We start from the raw sequence: 17,934 nt of genomic DNA, 5'->3' as shown, positions 1-17,934 counted from the left end.
AATAAATGAAATTGAATGAAAAATGCCAGAGTGCAGAAGGCAGATTTTTGAAGTCGTTGAATATTAACATGAAAGCAAACGACTGCAGGTTTGAAGGATGTTGCGAAGGAAGGAAGGAAAGAGACGCTGCAGCGACTGAACGAAGCAGCGCCCCGTTGAGCAACAAGAGAAAAGCCAGCTTCTATCTTTGATGATGAAATGAGGGGAGAGCGCGAACGCAGTCCCCCACTACCACAAATTTTGCAGTCGAGTATCCCGCATTTGGGGACATCGCAGGCGTCAGCACACCCGCAGTGCAATGGGCTAGCCTCGTCCTGGGCGAACCACCTTCATGATCATGGTTTCACCCCTGCCAGGTAAGTATGCCTGAAAAGTCCCAAACGCTTCCACCCGCCATCAAACATTACATCTCACACTCATACTTACTGAGTTTCAAACACCAGATTGTCCCTTTGCTTCCAATGTCCTGCATCAAGGTCCTTCAATCCTTCCATATCATTCTCACGAATGCTTCAATGCTCCCCACTAGTCACAGAAACGTTGAAATAGTGCCACCAGATCTATTAGCATATTGTCCTTAAAAGGAAATGAACCACCTTCCGAAGCTTGTCCTTCAAACACAGGGACCACATTCCGGAAAGAAAAGCCTTTTTCTATCTGACTTTGTTCAGGGAGGAAAGATTTCAATTTTCACAAACTCGGGGGTGTTGATGAAAGGCAGAGATTCATCAGGAGGTCTTTAGTTTGATTTGATTTATTATTGTCAATATTATTATTGAGCACTGTGAGTGCTGCGTGGCTCAGTGAGAGTGCTTTTGCAGTTGGGTGCATACAGGGAGTGAGGTGAAACAGGCAGCAGAGGCTGCAAGGGAGAGTGCTGACTGGTAAGTAGAGGGTCAGGTCGGTAAGTCTTTCCAATTTTTACCACTGTATATAGTCTGAAACGACATCTTGTAGTTTAAATCAGTAAGGGCTGGAATTGGTTGGACGAGGAGAAGGAAAGAAGGGCTTAATTAGTGCTAAATGTAATAACTTTATTTTGAAGTGATTCATGAATTAACACTAGAACTGTCAGTCAGTGGGGTGCAGTGCTTTAACTGTGAGATGTGGGAGGTCCCTGACGCTCCCAGCATTGCGGATGGCTACATCTGTAGGAAGTGCATCCAATGGCAGCTCCTCACAGACCGCGTGGTTCGGTTGGAGCAACAGTTGGATGCAGTCGGGAGCATGCAGGTGGTGGAAAGCCGCCTGCATAGACAGGAGTTACAGAGGCATGGTCACACTCAAGGTGCAGGCGGATAGATGGATGACCGCCAGAAAGAGCAGGAAGTCATTGCAGGAATCCCCCGTGGCTGCCCCCCACTCTAACAGGTATACCGCTTTGGATACTGTTGGAGTATCGGGGGTAAACAGCAGTGGCCAGTGCAGTGTCACCACGGCTGGCCCTGTTGTTCAGCAGGGAGGGTCAAAGCACAGAAGAGCATTAGTCGCAGGTGACTCCATAGTCAGAGACACAGATAGGCGCTTCTGTGGTCGTGAAAGAGACTCCAGGATGGTGTGTTGCCTCCCTGGTGCCAGGACCTGCGATGCCTCTGAATGGCTGCAGGGCATCCTGAAGGGGCAGGGTGATAAGGCAGAGGTCATGGTACATATTGGTCCCAATGACACAGGTAGAAAGAGGGATGAGGTCTTGCACCAAGGATTCAGGGAGTTAGACAATCGACTATTGGGCGGCACGGTAGCACAGTGGATAGCACTGCTGCTTCACAGCTCCAGGGACCCGGGTTTGATTCCCGGCTTGGGTCACTGTCTGTGTGGAGTTTGCACGTTCTCCTCGTGTCTGCGTGGGTTTCCTCCGGGTGCTCCGGTTTCCTCCCACAGTCCAAAGATGTGCAGGTTAGGTTGATTGGCCAGGTTAAAAATTGCCCCTTAGAGTCCTGAGATGCGTAGGTTAGAGGGATTAGCGGGTAAATTTGTGGGGGTAGGGCCTGGGTGGGATTGTGGTCGGTGCAGACTCGATGGGCCGAATGGCCTCCTTCTGCACTGTAGGGTTTCTATGATTTCTATGACTAAGGAGCAGGACCTCTCGGATTGTAAGCTCTGGATTACTCCCAATGCCACAAGCACTGAGTACAGAAATAGGAGAATAGCACAGAGAAATGCGCTGCTTAAGACTTGGTGCTGGAGGGAGGGTTTTAGATTCCCCCCTGGATCACTGGGACCGCTTTTGGGAAAAGTGGGACCTGTACAAACAGGACGGTCTACATCTGAACCAGAGTGGAACTAACATCCTTGCTATTGATGTGCGAGTGCTGTTGGGAAGAGTTTAAACTAGTTCAACTGTTAGCAGAATAGGGACACAGTTAATTGCCTCTCCAAATGGAGATAGATTCGCTCGTTCAGAATCTTTTCCAATAGTTTGGCTACCACAGACGTGAGACTCAGTGGTCTGTAGTTTCCTAGCACGCCTCTCCAATCTTTCTTAAATAGTGGGACCACAGTAGCTGTTCTCCAGTCCTCTGGCACCTCCCCAGTGGCCAGGGAGGAATTAAAAATGTGGGTCAGAGCCTCTGCAGTTTCCTCCCTCACCTCCCACAACAATCTGGGGCACAATTCATCCGGACCTTGAGATTTGTCCGCTTTTAAGCCCGCCAATACCTCCAATACCTTGTCACTCCCGATGAGAATTTGCTCTTGACCTCACAGTCTCTCTCCCCAAGTTCCATAACTCCCTCCTCATTCTCATGGGTGAAGATAGATGTGAAATATTCATCAAGTTGATCTTTCCCTACACCCTAGCTATGACTGTAACACTGCACTCTCTTCTTTCCTTCCCTATGTGTGGTATTTGTTTGTCTGTTTGTGAAAGAAACAATACTTTTGATTGTATACTAATCACAGAATCATAGAATCCTGCAATGCAGAAGGAGGTCATTTGGCCCATCGAGTCTGCACGGACCACAATCCCACCCAGCCCCTATCCCCGTGCATTTACCCTCGCTAGTCCCCCTGTCACAAAGGGGCAATTTAGCATGGCCGATCGACCGAACCTGCACATCTTTGGTATGTGGGAGGAAACTGGAGCCCCTGGAGGAAACCCACACAGACAGACACGGGGAGAATGTGCAAACTCCACACAGATAGTGACCCAAGTCGGGTTTCAAACCCGGGACTCTGGTGCTGTGGGTCACAGCAGTGCAAACCACTGTGCCACTGAGCCACATGTGAAGGTGACAAGAATAAATGAAATTGAATGAAAAATGCCAGAGTGCAGAAGGCAGATTTTTGAAGTCGTTGAATATTAACATGAAAGCAAACGACTGCAGGTTTGAAGGATGTTGCGAAGGAAGGAAGGAAAGAGACGCTGCAGCGACTGAACGAAGCAGCGCCCCGTTGAGCAACAAGAGAAAAGCCAGCTTCTATCTTTGATGATGAAATGAGGGGAGAGCGCGAACGCAGTCCCCCACTACCACAAATTTTGCAGTCGAGTATCCCGCATTTGGGGACATCGCAGGCGTCAGCACACCCGCAGTGCAATGGGCTAGCCTCGTCCTAGGCGAACCACCTTCATGATCATGGTTTCACCCCTGCCAGGTAAGTATGTCTGAAAAGTCCCAAACGCTTCCACCCGCCATCAAACATTACATCTCACACTCATACTTACTGAGTTTCAAACACCAGATTGTCCCTTTGCTTCCAATGTCCTGCATCAAGGTCCTTCAATCCTTCCATATCATTCTCACGAATGCTTCAATGCTCCCCACTAGTCACAGAAACGTTGAAATAGTGCCACCAGATCTATTAGCATATTGTCCTTAAAAGGAAATGAACCACCTTCCGAAGCTTGTCCTTCAAACACAGGGACCACATTCCGGAAAGAAAAGCCTTTTTCTATCTGACTTTGTTCAGGGAGGAAAGATTTCAATTTTCACAAACTCGGGGGTGTTGATGAAAGGCAGAGATTCATCAGGAGGTCTTTAGTTTGATTTGATTTATTATTGTCAATATTATTATTGAGCACTGTGAGTGCTGCGTGGCTCAGTGAGAGTGCTTTTGCAGTTGGGTGCATACAGGGAGTGAGGTGAAACAGGCAGCAGAGGCTGCAAGGGAGAGTGCTGACTGGTAAGTAGAGGGTCAGGTCGGTAAGTCTTTCCAATTTTTACCACTGTATATAGTCTGAAACGACATCTTGTAGTTTAAATCAGTAAGGGCTGGAATTGGTTGGACGAGGAGAAGGAAAGAAGGGCTTAATTAGTGCTAAATGTAATAACTTTATTTTGAAGTGATTCATGAATTAACACTAGAACTGTCAGTCAGTGGGGTGCAGTGCTTTAACTGTGAGATGTGGGAGGTCCCTGACGCTCCCAGCATTGCGGATGGCTACATCTGTAGGAAGTGCATCCAATGGCAGCTCCTCACAGACCGCGTGGTTCGGTTGGAGCAACAGTTGGATGCAGTCGGGAGCATGCAGGTGGTGGAAAGCCGCCTGCATAGACAGGAGTTACAGAGGCATGGTCACACTCAAGGTGCAGGCGGATAGATGGATGACCGCCAGAAAGAGCAGGAAGTCATTGCAGGAATCCCCCGTGGCTGTCCCCCACTCTAACAGGTATACCGCTTTGGATACTGTTGGGGTATCGGGGGTAAACAGCAGTGGCCAGTGCAGTGTCACCACGGCTGGCCCTGTTGTTCAGCAGGGAGGGTCAAAGCACAGAAGAGCATTAGTCGCAGGTGACTCCATAGTCAGAGACACAGATAGGCGCTTCTGTGGTCGTGAAAGAGACTCCAGGATGGTGTGTTGCCTCCCTGGTGCCAGGACCTGCGATGCCTCTGAATGGCTGCAGGGCATCCTGAAGGGGCAGGGTGATAAGGCAGAGGTCATGGTACATATTGGTCCCAATGACACAGGTAGAAAGAGGGATGAGGTCTTGCACCAAGGATTCAGGGAGTTAGGCAATCGACTATTGGGCGGCACGGTAGCACAGTGGATAGCACTGCTGCTTCACAGCTCCAGGGACCCGGGTTTGATTCCCGGCTTGGGTCACTGTCTGTGTGGAGTTTGCACGTTCTCCTCGTGTCTGCGTGGGTTTCCTCCGGGTGCTCCGGTTTCCTCCCACTGTCCAAAGATGTGCAGGTTAGGTTGATTGGCCAGGTTAAAAATTGCCCCTTAGAGTCCTGAGATGCGTAGGTTAGAGGGATTAGCGGGTAAATTTGTGGGGGTAGGGCCTGGGTGGGATTGTGGTCGGTGCAGACTCGATGGGCCGAATGGCCTCCTTCTGCACTGTAGGGTTTCTATGATTTCTATGACTAAGGAGCAGGACCTCTCGGATTGTAATCTCTGGATTACTCCCAATGCCACAAGCACTGAGTACAGAAATAGGAGAATAGCACAGAGAAATGCGTTGCTTAAGACTTGGTGCTGGAGGGAGGGTTTTAGATTCCCCCCTGGATCACTGGGACCGCTTTTGGGAAAAGTGGGACCTGTACAAACAGGACGGTCTACATCTGAACCAGAGTGGAACTAACATCCTTGCTATTGATGTGCGAGTGCTGTTGGGAAGAGTTTAAACTAGTTCAACTGTTAGCAGAATAGGGACACAGTTAATTGCCTCTCCAAATGGAGATAGATTCGCTCGTTCAGAATCTTTTCCAATAGTTTGGCTACCACAGACGTGAGACTCAGTGGTCTGTAGTTTCCTAGCACGCCTCTCCAATCTTTCTTAAATAGTGGGACCACAGTAGCTGTTCTCCAGTCCTCTGGCACCTCCCCAGTGGCCAGGGAGGAATTAAAAATGTGGGTCAGAGCCTCTGCAGTTTCCTCCCTCACCTCCCACAACAATCTGGGGCACAATTCATCCGGACCTTGAGATTTGTCCGCTTTTAAGCCCGCCAATACCTCCAATACCTTGTCACTCCCGATGAGAATTTGCTCTTGACCTCACAGTCTCTCTCCCCAAGTTCCATAACTCCCTCCTCATTCTCATGGGTGAAGATAGATGTGAAATATTCATCAAGTTGATCTTTCCCTACACCCTAGCTATGACTGTAACACTGCACTCTCTTCTTTCCTTCCCTATGTGTGGTATTTGTTTGTCTGTTTGTGAAAGAAACAATACTTTTGATTGTATACTAATCACAGAATCATAGAATCCTGCAATGCAGAAGGAGGTCATTTGGCCCATCGAGTCTGCACGGACCACAATCCCACCCAGCCCCTATCCCCGTGCATTTACCCTCGCTAGTCCCCCTGTCACAAAGGGGCAATTTAGCATGGCCGATCCACCGAACCTGCACATCTTTGGTATGTGGGAGGAAACTGGAGCCCCTGGAGGAAACCCACACAGACAGACACGGGGAGAATGTGCAAACTCCACACAGATAGTGACCCAAGTCGGGTTTCAAACCCGGGACTCTGGTGCTGTGGGTCACAGCAGTGCAAACCACTGTGCCACTGAGCCACATGTGAAGGTGACAAGAATAAATGAAATTGAATGAAAAATGCCAGAGTGCAGAAGGCAGATTTTTGAAGTCGTTGAATATTAACATGAAAGCAAACGACTGCAGGTTTGAAGGATGTTGCGAAGGAAGGAAGGAAAGAGACGCTGCAGCGACTGAACGAAGCAGCGCCCCGTTGAGCAACAAGAGAAAAGCCAGCTTCTATCTTTGATGATGAAATGAGGGGAGAGCGCGAACGCAGTCCCCCACTACCACAAATTTTGCAGTCGAGTATCCCGCATTTGGGGACATCGCAGGCGTCAGCACACCCGCAGTGCAATGGGCTAGCCTCGTCCTGGGCGAACCACCTTCATGATCATGGTTTCACCCCTGCCAGGTAAGTATGCCTGAAAAGTCCCAAACGCTTCCACCCGCCATCAAACATTACATCTCACACTCATACTTACTGAGTTTCAAACACCAGATTGTCCCTTTGCTTCCAATGTCCTGCATCAAGGTCCTTCAATCCTTCCATATCATTCTCACGAATGCTTCAATGCTCCCCACTAGTCACAGAAACGTTGAAATAGTGCCACCAGATCTATTAGCATATTGTCCTTAAAAGGAAATGAACCACCTTCCGAAGCTTGTCCTTCAAACACAGGGACCACATTCCGGAAAGAAAAGCCTTTTTCTATCTGACTTTGTTCAGGGAGGAAAGATTTCAATTTTCACAAACTCGGGGGTGTTGATGAAAGGCAGAGATTCATCAGGAGGTCTTTAGTTTGATTTGATTTATTATTGTCAATATTATTATTGAGCACTGTGAGTGCTGCGTGGCTCAGTGAGAGTGCTTTTGCAGTTGGGTGCATACAGGGAGTGAGGTGAAACAGGCAGCAGAGGCTGCAAGGGAGAGTGCTGACTGGTAAGTAGAGGGTCAGGTCGGTAAGTCTTTCCAATTTTTACCACTGTATATAGTCTGAAACGACATCTTGTAGTTTAAATCAGTAAGGGCTGGAATTGGTTGGACGAGGAGAAGGAAAGAAGGGCTTAATTAGTGCTAAATGTAATAACTTTATTTTGAAGTGATTCATGAATTAACACTAGAACTGTCAGTCAGTGGGGTGCAGTGCTTTAACTGTGAGATGTGGGAGGTCCCTGACGCTCCCAGCATTGCGGATGGCTACATCTGTAGGAAGTGCATCCAATGGCAGCTCCTCACAGACCGCGTGGTTCGGTTGGAGCAACAGTTGGATGCAGTCGGGAGCATGCAGGTGGTGGAAAGCCGCCTGCATAGACAGGAGTTACAGAGGCATGGTCACACTCAAGGTGCAGGCGGATAGATGGATGACCGCCAGAAAGAGCAGGAAGTCATTGCAGGAATCCCCCGTGGCTGTCCCCCACTCTAACAGGTATACTGCTTTGGATACTGTTGGGGTATCGGGGGTAAACAGCAGTGGCCAGTGCAGTGTCACCACGGCTGGCCCTGTTGTTCAGCAGGGAGGGTCAAAGCACAGAAGAGCATTAGTCACAGGTGACTCCATAGTCAGAGACACAGATAGGCGCTTCTGTGGTCGTGAAAGAGACTCCAGGATGGTGTGTTGCCTCCCTGGTGCCAGGACCTGCGATGCCTCTGAATGGCTGCAGGGCATCCTGAAGGGGCAGGGTGATAAGGCAGAGGTCATGGTACATATTGGTCCCAATGACACAGGTAGAAAGAGGGATGAGGTCTTGCACCAAGGATTCAGGGAGTTAGGCAATCGACTATTGGGCGGCACGGTAGCACAGTGGATAGCACTGCTGCTTCACAGCTCCAGGGACCCGGGTTTGATTCCCGGCTTGGGTCACTGTCTGTGTGGAGTTTGCACGTTCTCCTCGTGTCTGCGTGGGTTTCCTCCGGGTGCTCCGGTTTCCTCCCACAGTCCAAAGATGTGCAGGTTAGGTTGATTGGCCAGGTTAAAAATTGCCCCTTAGAGTCCTGAGATGCGTAGGTTAGAGGGATTAGCGGGTAAATTTGTGGGGGTAGGGCCTGGGTGGGATTGTGGTCGGTGCAGACTCGATGGGCCGAATGGCCTCCTTCTGCACTGTAGGGTTTCTATGATTTCTATGACTAAGGAGCAGGACCTCTAGGATTGTAATCTCTGGATTACTCCCAATGCCACAAGCACTGAGTACAGAAATAGGAGAATAGCACAGAGAAATGCGCTGCTTAAGACTTGGTGCTGGAGGGAGGGTTTTAGATTCCCCCCTGGATCACTGGGACCGCTTTTGGGAAAAGTGGGACCTGTACAAACAGGACGGTCTACATCTGAACCAGAGTGGAACTAACATCCTTGCTATTGATGTGCGAGTGCTGTTGGGAAGAGTTTAAACTAGTTCAACTGTTAGCAGAATAGGGCCACAGTTAAATGCCTCTCCAAATGGAGATAGATTCGCTCGTTCAGAATCTTTTCCAATAGTTTGGCTACCACAGACGTGAGACTCAGTGGTCTGTAGTTTCCTAGCACGTCTCTCCAATCTTTCTTAAATAGTGGGACCACAGTAGCTGTTCTCCAGTCCTCTGGCACCTCCCCAGTGGCCAGGGAGGAATTAAAAATGTGGGTCAGAGCCTCTGCAGTTTCCTCCCTCACCTCCCACAACAATCTGGGGCACAATTCATCCGGACCTTGAGATTTGTCCGCTTATAAGGCCGCCAATACCTCCAATACCTTGTCACTCCCGATGAGAATTTGCTCTTGACCTCACAGTCTCTCTCCCCAAGTTCCATAACTCCCTCCTCATTCTCATGGGTGAAGATAGATGTGAAATATTCATCAAGTTGATCTTTCCCTACACCCTAGCTATGACTGTAACACTGCACTCTCTTCTTTCCTTCCCTATGTGTGGTATTTGTTTGTCTGTTTGTGAAAGAAACAATACTTTTGATTGTATACTAATCACAGAATCATAGAATCCTGCAATGCAGAAGGAGGTCATTTGGCCCATCGAGTCTGCACGGACCACAATCCCACCCAGCCCCTATCCCCGTGCATTTACCCTCGCTAGTCCCCCTGTCACAAAGGGGCAATTTAGCATGGCCGATCGACCGAACCTGCACATCTTTGGTATGTGGGAGGAAACTGGAGCCCCTGGAGGAAACCCACACAGACAGACACGGGGAGAATGTGCAAACTCCACACAGAGAGTGACCCAAGTCGGGTTTCAAACCCGGGACTCTGGTGCTGTGGGTCACAGCAGTGCAAACCACTGTGCCACTGAGCCACATGTGAAGGTGACAAGAATAAATCAAATTGAATGAAAAATGCCAGAGTGCAGAAGGCAGATTTTTGAAGTCGTTGAATATTAACATGAAAGCAAACGACTGCAGGTTTGAAGGATCTTGCGAAGGAAGGAAAGAGACGCTGCAGCGACTGAACGAAGCAGCGCCCCGTTGAGCAACAAGAGAAAAGCCAGCTTCTATCTTTGATGATGAAATGAGGGGAGAGCGCGAACGCAGTCCCCCACTACCACAAATTCTGCAGTCGAGTATCCCGCATTTGGGGACATCGCAGGCGTCAGCACACCCGCAGTGCAATGGGCTAGCCTCGTCCTGGGCGAACCACCTTCATGATCATGGTTTCACCCCTGCCAGGTAAGTATGCCTGAAAAGTCCCAAAAGCTTCCACCCGCCATCAAACATTACATCTCACACTCATACTTACTGAGTTTCAAACACCAGATTGTCCCTTTGCTTCCAATGTCCTGCATCAAGGTCCTTCAATCCTTCCATATCATTCTCACGAATGCTTCAATGCTCCCCACTAGTCACAGAAACGTTGAAATAGTGCCACCAGATCTATTAGCATATTGTCCTTAAAAGGAAATGAACCACCTTCCGAAGCTTGTCCTTCAAACACAGGGACCACATTCCGGAAAGAAAAGCCTTTTTCTATCTGACTTTGTTCAGGGAGGAAAGATTTCAATTTTCACAAACTCGGGGGTGTTGATGAAAGGCAGAGATTCATCAGGAGGTCTTTAGTTTGATTTGATTTATTATTGTCAATATTATTATTGAGCACTGTGAGTGCTGCGTGGCTCAGTGAGAGTGCTTTTGCAGTTGGGTGCATACAGGGAGTGAGGTGAAACAGGCAGCAGAGGCTGCAAGGGAGAGTGCTGACTGGTAAGTAGAGGGTCAGGTCGGTAAGTCTTTCCAATTTTTACCACTGTATATAGTCTGAAACGACATCTTGTAGTTTAAATCAGTAAGGGCTGGAATTGGTTGGACGAGGAGAAGGAAAGAAGGGCTTAATTAGTGCTAAATGTAATAACTTTATTTTGAAGTGATTCATGAATTAACACTAGAACTGTCAGTCAGTGGGGTGCAGTGCTTTAACTGTGAGATGTGGGAGGTCCCTGACGCTCCCAGCATTGCGGATGGCTACATCTGTAGGAAGTGCATCCAATGGCAGCTCCTCACAGACCGCGTGGTTCGGTTGGAGCAACAGTTGGATGCAGTCGGGAGCATGCAGGTGGTGGAAAGCCGCCTGCATAGACAGGAGTTACAGAGGCATGGTCACACTCAAGGTGCAGGCGGATAGATGGATGACCGCCAGAAAGAGCAGGAAGTCATTGCAGGAATCCCCCGTGGCTGTCCCCCACTCTAACAGGTATACCGCTTTGGATACTGTTGGGGTATCGGGGGTAAACAGCAGTGGCCAGTGCAGTGTCACCACGGCTGGCCCTGTTGTTCAGCAGGGAGGGTCAAAGCACAGAAGAGCATTAGTCACAGGTGACTCCATAGTCAGAGACACAGATAGGCGCTTCTGTGGTCGTGAAAGAGACTCCAGGATGGTGTGTTGCCTCCCTGGTGCCAGGACCTGCGATGCCTCTGAATGGCTGCAGGGCATCCTGAAGGGGCAGGGTGATAAGGCAGAGGTCATGGTACATATTGGTCCCAATGACACAGGTAGAAAGAGGGATGAGGTCTTGCACCAAGGATTCAGGGAGTTAGACAATCGACTATTGGGCGGCACGGTAGCACAGTGGATAGCACTGCTGCTTCACAGCTCCAGGGACCCGGGTTTGATTCCCGGCTTGGGTCACTGTCTGTGTGGAGTTTGCACGTTCTCCTCGTGTCTGCGTGGGTTTCCTCCGGGTGCTCCGGTTTCCTCCCACAGTCCAAAGATGTGCAGGTTAGGTTGATTGGCCAGGTTAAAAATTGCCCCTTAGAGTCCTGAGATGCGTAGGTTAGAGGGATTAGCGGGTAAATTTGTGGGGGTAGGGCCTGGGTGGGATTGTGGTCGGTGCAGACTCGATGGGCCGAATGGCCTCCTTCTGCACTGTAGGGTTTCTATGATTTCTATGACTAAGGAGCAGGACCTCTCGGATTGTAATCTCTGGATTACTCCCAATGCCACAAGCACTGAGTACAGAAATAGGAGAATAGCACAGAGAAATGCGCTGCTTAAGACTTGGTGCTGGAGGGAGGGTTTTAGATTCCCCCCTGGATCACTGGGACCGCTTTTGGGAAAAGTGGGACCTGTACAAACAGGACGGTCTACATCTGAACCAGAGTGGAACTAACATCCTTGCTATTGATGTGCGAGTGCTGTTGGGAAGAGTTTAAACTAGTTCAACTGTTAGCAGAATAGGGACACAGTTAAATGTCTCTCCAAATGGAGATAGATTCGCTCGTTCAGAATCTTTTCCAATAGTTTGGCTACCACAGACGTGAGACTCAGTGGTCTGTAGTTTCCTAGCACGTCTCTCCAATCTTTCTTAAATAGTGGGACCACAGTAGCTGTTCTCCAGTCCTCTGGCACCTCCCCAGTGGCCAGGGAGGAATTAAAAATGTGGGTCAGAGCCTCTGCAGTTTCCTCCTTCACCTCCCACAACAATCTGGGGCACAATTCATCCGGACCTTGAGATTTGTCCGCTTTTAAGCCCGCCAATACCTCCAATACCTTGTCACTCCGGATGAGAATTTGCTCTTGACCTCACAGTCTCTCTCCCCAAGTTCCATAACTCCCTCCTCATTCTCATGGGTGAAGATAGATGTGAAATATTCATCAAGTTGATCTTTCCCTACACCCTAGCTATGACTGTAACACTGCACTCTCTTCTTTCCTTCCCTATGTGTGGTATTTGTTTGTCTGTTTGTGAAAGAAACAATACTTTTGATTGTATATTAATCACAGAATCATAGAATCCTGCAATGCAGAAGGAGGTCATTTGGCCCATCGAGTCTGCACGGACCACAATCCCACCCAGCCCCTATCCCCGTGCATTTACCCTCGCTAGTCCCCCTGTCACAAAGGGGCAATTTAGCATGGCCGATCCACCGAACCTGCACATCTTTGGTATGTGGGAGGAAACTGGAGCCCCTGGAGGAAACCCACACAGACAGACACGGGGAGAATGTGCAAACTCCACACAGATAGTGACCCAAGTCGGGTTTCAAACCCGGGACTCTGGTGCTGTGGGTCACAGCAGTGCAAACCACTGTGCCACTGAGCCACATGTGAAGGTGACAAGAATAAATCAAATTGAATGAAAAATGCCAGAGTGCAGATTTTTGAAGTCGTTGAATATGAACATGAAAGCAAACGACTGCAGGTTTGAAGGATGTTGCGAAGGAAGGAAAGAGACGCTGCAGCTACTGAACGAAGCAGCGCCCCGTTGAGCAACAAGAGAAAAGCCAGCTTCTATCTTTGATGATGAAATGAGGGGAGAGCGCGAACGCAGTCCCCCACTACCACAAATTTTGCAGTCGAGTATCCCGCATTTGGGGACATCGCAGGCGTCAGCACACCCGCAGTGCAATGGGCTAGCCTCGTCCTGGGCGAACCACCTTCATGATCATGGTTTCACCCCTGCCAGGTAAGTATGCCTGAAAAGTCCCAAACGCTTCCACCCGCCATCAAACATTACATCTCACACTCATACTTACTGAGTTTCAAACACCAGATTGTCCCTTTGCTTCCAATGTCCTGCATCAAGGTCCTTCAATCCTTCCATATCATTCTCACGAATGCTTCAATGCTCCCCACTAGTCACAGAAACGTTGAAATAGTGCCACCAGATCTATTAGCATATTGTCCTTAAAAGGAAATGAACCACCTTCCGAAGCTTGTCCTTCAAACACAGGGACCACATTCCGGAAAGAAAAGCCTTTTTCTATCTGACTTTGTTCAGGGAGGAAAGATTTCAATTTTCACAAACTCGGGGGTGTTGATGAAAGGCAGAGATTCATCAGGAGGTCTTTAGTTTGATTTGATTTATTATTGTCAATATTATTATTGAGCACTGTGAGTGCTGCGTGGCTCAGTGAGAGTGCTTTTGCAGTTGGGTGCATACAGGGAGTGAGGTGAAACAGGCAGCAGAGGCTGCAAGGGAGAGTGCTGACTGGTAAGTAGAGGGTCAGGTCGGTAAGTCTTTCCAATTTTTACCACTGTATATAGTCTGAAACGACATCTTGTAGTTTAAATCAGTAAGGGCTGGAATTGGTTGGACGAGGAGAAGGAAAGAAGGGCTTAATTAGTGCTAAATGTAATAACTTTATTTTGAAGTGATTCATGAATTAACACGAGAACTGTCAGTCAGTGGGGTGCAGTGCTTTAACTGTGAGATGTGGGAGGTCCCTGACGCTCCCAGCATTGCGGATGGCTACATCTGTAGGAAGTGCATCCAATGGCAGCTCCTCACAGACCGCGTGGTTCGGTTGGAGCAACAGTTGGATGCAGTCGGGAGCCTGCAGGTGGTGGAAAGCCGCCTGCAGAGACAGGAGTTACAGAGGCATGGTCACACTCAAGGTGCAGGCGGATAGATGGATGACCGCCAGAAAGAGCAGGAAGTCATTGCAGGAATCCCCCGTGGCTGTCCCCCACTCTAACAGGTATACCGCTTTGGATACTGTTGGGGTATCGGGGGTAAACAGCAGTGGCCAGTGCAGTGTCACCACGGCTGGCTCTGTTGTTCAGCAGGGAGGGTCAAAGCACAGAAGAGCATTAGTCACAGGTCACAGAGACACAGATAGGCGCTTCTGTGGTCGTGAAAGAGACTCCAGGATGGTGTGTTGCCTCCCTGGTGCCAGGACCTGCGATGCCTCTGAATGGCTGCAGGGCATCCTGAAGGGGCAGGGTGATAAGGCAGAGGTCATGGTACATATTGGTCCCAATGACACAGGTAGAAAGAGGGATGAGGTCTTGCACCAAGGATTCAGGGAGTTAGACAATCGACTATTGGGCGGCACGGTAGCACAGTGGATAGCACTGCTGCTTCACAGCTCCAGGGACCCGGGTTTGATTCCCGGCTTGGGTCACTGTCTGTGTGGAGTTTGCACGTTCTCCTCGTGTCTGCGTGGGTTTCCTCCGGGTGCTCCGGTTTCCTCCCACAGTCCAAAGATGTGCAGGTTAGGTTGATTGGCCAGGTTAAAAATTGCCCCTTAGAGTCCTGAGATGCGTAGGTTAGAGGGATTAGCGGGTAAATTTGTGGGGGTAGGGCCTGGGTGGGATTGTGGTCGGTGCAGACTCGATGGGCCGAATGGCCTCCTTCTGCACTGTAGGGTTTCTATGATTTCTATGACTAAGGAGCAGGACCTCTCGGATTGTAATCTCTGGATTACTCCCAATGCCACAAGCACTGAGTACAGAAATAGGAGAATAGCACAGAGAAATGCGCTGCTTAAGACTTGGTGCTGGAGGGAGGGTTTTAGATTCCCCCCTGGATCACTGGGACCGCTTTTGGGAAAAGTGGGACCTGTACAAACAGGACGGTCTACATCTGAACCAGAGTGGAACTAACATCCTTGCTATTGATGTGCGAGTGCTGTTGGGAAGAGTTTAAACTAGTTCAACTGTTAGCAGAATAGGGACACAGTTAAATGTCTCTCCAAATGGAGATAGATTCGCTCGTTCAGAATCTTTTCCAATAGTTTGGCTACCACAGACGTGAGACTCAGTGGTCTGTAGTTTCCTAGCACGTCTCTCCAATCTTTCTTAAATAGTGGGACCACAGTAGCTGTTCTCCAGTCCTCTGGCACCTCCCCAGTGGCCAGGGAGGAATTAAAAATGTGGGTCAGAGCCTCTGCAGTTTCCTCCTTCACCTCCCACAACAATCTGGGGCACAATTCATCCGGACCTTGAGATTTGTCCGCTTTTAAGCCCGCCAATACCTCCAATACCTTGTCACTCCGGATGAGAATTTGCTCTTGACCTCACAGTCTCTCTCCCCAAGTTCCATAACTCCCTCCTCATTCTCATGGGTGAAGATAGATGTGAAATATTCATCAAGTTGATCTTTCCCTACACCCTAGCTATGACTGTAACACTGCACTCTCTTCTTTCCTTCCCTATGTGTGGTATTTGTTTGTCTGTTTGTGAAAGAAACAATACTTTTGATTGTATATTAATCACAGAATCATAGAATCCTGCAATGCAGAAGGAGGTCATTTGGCCCATCGAGTCTGCACGGACCACAATCCCACCCAGCCCCTATCCCCGTGCATTTACCCTCGCTAGTCCCCCTGTCACAAAGGGGCAATTTAGCATGGCCGATCCACCGAACCTGCACATCTTTGGTATGTGGGAGGAAACTGGAGCCCCTGGAGGAAACCCACACAGACAGACACGGGGAGAATGTGCAAACTCCACACAGATAGTGACCCAAGCCGGGATTCAAACCCGGGACTCTGGTGCTGTGGGTCACAGCAGTGCAAACCACTGTGCCACTGAGCCACATGTGAGAATATGAAGGTGACAAGAATAAATGAAATTGAATGAAAAATGCCAGAGTGCAGAAGACAGATTTTTGAAGTCGTTGAATATTAACATGAAAGCAAACGACTGCAGGTTTGAAGGATGTTGCGACGGAAGGAAAGGGACGCTGCAGCTACTGAACGAAGCAGCGCCCCGTTGAGCAACAAGAGAAAAGCCAGCTTCTATCTTTGATGATGAAATGAGGGGAGAGCGCGAACGCAGTCCCCCACTACCACAAATTTTGCATTCGAGTATCCCGCATTTGGGGACATCGCAGGCGTCAGCACACCCGCAGTGCAATGGGCTAGCCTCGTCCTGGGCGAACCACCTTCATGATCATGGTTTCACCCCTGCCAGGTAAGTATGCCTGAAAAGTCCCAAACGCTTCCACCCGCCATCAAACATTACATCTCACACTCATACTTACTGAGTTTCAAACACCAGATTGTCCCTTTGCTTCCAATGTCCTGCATCAAGGTCCTTCAATCCTTCCATATCATTCTCACGAATGCTTCAATGCTCCCCACTAGTCACAGAAACGTTGAAATAGTGCCACCAGATCTATTAGCATATTGTCCTTAAAAGGAAATGAACCACCTTCCGAAGCTTGTCCTTCAAACACAGGGACCACATTCCGGAAAGAAAAGCCTTTTTCTATCTGACTTTGTTCAGGGAGGAAAGATTTCAATTTTCACAAACTCGGGGGTGTTGATGAAAGGCAGAGATTCATCAGGAGGTCTTTAGTTTGATTTGATTTATTATTGTCAATATTATTATTGAGCACTGTGAGTGCTGCCTGGCTCAGTGAGAGTGCTTTTGCAGTTGGGTGCATACAGGGAGTGAGGTGAAACAGGCAGCAGAGGCTGCAAGGGAGAGTGCTGACTGGTAAGTAGAGGGTCAGGTCGGTAAGTCTTTCCAATTTTTACCACTGTATATAGTCTGAAACGACAGCTTGTAGTTTAAATCAGTAAGGGCTGGAATTGGTTGGACGAGGAGAAGGAAAGAAGGGCTTAATTAGTGCTAAATGTAATAACTTTATTTTGAAGTGATTCATGAATTAACACTAGAACTGTCAGTCAGTGGGGTGCAGTGCTTTAACTGTGAGATGTGGGAGGTCCCTGACGCTCCCAGCATTGCGGATGGCTACATCTGTAGGAAGTGCATCCAATGGCAGCTCCTCACAGACCGCGTGGTTCGGTTGGAGCAACAGTTGGATGCAGTCGGGAGCATGCAGGTGGTGGAAAGCCGCCTGCAGAGACAGGAGTTACAGAGGCATGGTCACACTCAAGGTGCAGGCGGATAGATGGATGACCGCCAGAAAGAGCAGGAAGTCATTGCAGGAATCCCCCGTGGCTGTCCCCCACTCTAACAGGTATACCGCTTTGGATACTGTTGGGGTATTGGGGGTAAACAGCAGTGGCCAGTGCAGTGTCACCACGGCTGGCTCTGTTGTTCAGCAGGGAGGGTCAAAGCACAGAAGAGCATTAGTCACAGGTGACTCCATAGTCAGAGACACAGATAGGCGCTTCTGTGGTCGTGAAAGAGACTCCAGGATGGTGTGTTGCCTCCCTGGTGCCAGGACCTGCGATGCCACTGAATGGCTGCAGGACATCCTAAAGGGGGAGGGCGATAAGGCAGAGGTCATGGTACATATTGGTCCCAATGACACAGGTAGAAAGAGGGATGAGGTCTTGCTCTAAGGATTCAGGGAGTTAGGCAATAGAATAAGGAGCAGGACCTCTCGGATTGTAATCTCTGGATTACT

At 49.1% G+C, this 17,934-nt stretch overlaps 6 non-coding genes across 6 annotated transcripts; all 6 read right to left on the bottom strand.

Moving 5' to 3' along the window:
• Window positions 1-200: 200 nt before the first annotated feature.
• LOC144498132 (U1 spliceosomal RNA) lies at window positions 201-364 on the bottom strand. Its single transcript, XR_013498665.1, has one exon. It is a non-coding gene; the product is annotated as a U1 spliceosomal RNA (small nuclear RNA).
• Window positions 365-3,438: 3,074 nt separating this feature from the next.
• LOC144498135 (U1 spliceosomal RNA) lies at window positions 3,439-3,602 on the bottom strand. The gene has a single exon (XR_013498668.1). It is a non-coding gene; the product is annotated as a U1 spliceosomal RNA (small nuclear RNA).
• A 3,074-nt stretch (window positions 3,603-6,676) lies between these two features.
• Window positions 6,677-6,840, bottom strand: LOC144498131 (U1 spliceosomal RNA). Its single transcript, XR_013498664.1, has one exon. It is a non-coding gene; the product is annotated as a U1 spliceosomal RNA (small nuclear RNA).
• Window positions 6,841-9,910: 3,070 nt separating this feature from the next.
• LOC144498136 (U1 spliceosomal RNA) lies at window positions 9,911-10,074 on the bottom strand. Its single transcript, XR_013498669.1, has one exon. It is a non-coding gene; the product is annotated as a U1 spliceosomal RNA (small nuclear RNA).
• Window positions 10,075-13,137: 3,063 nt separating this feature from the next.
• On the bottom strand, window positions 13,138-13,301 carry LOC144498130 (U1 spliceosomal RNA). Its single transcript, XR_013498663.1, has one exon. It is a non-coding gene; the product is annotated as a U1 spliceosomal RNA (small nuclear RNA).
• A 3,069-nt stretch (window positions 13,302-16,370) lies between these two features.
• On the bottom strand, window positions 16,371-16,534 carry LOC144498159 (U1 spliceosomal RNA). The gene has a single exon (XR_013498692.1). It is a non-coding gene; the product is annotated as a U1 spliceosomal RNA (small nuclear RNA).
• Window positions 16,535-17,934: the final 1,400 nt, after the last annotated feature.

This window comes from Mustelus asterias, chromosome 8 (assembly GCF_964213995.1).
Source record: "Mustelus asterias chromosome 8, sMusAst1.hap1.1, whole genome shotgun sequence".
Lineage (NCBI taxonomy): Eukaryota > Metazoa > Chordata > Chondrichthyes > Carcharhiniformes > Triakidae > Mustelus > Mustelus asterias.
The sequence above is the reverse complement of the archived record's forward strand: the minus strand, read 5'-3'. Positions and strand labels throughout refer to the sequence as shown.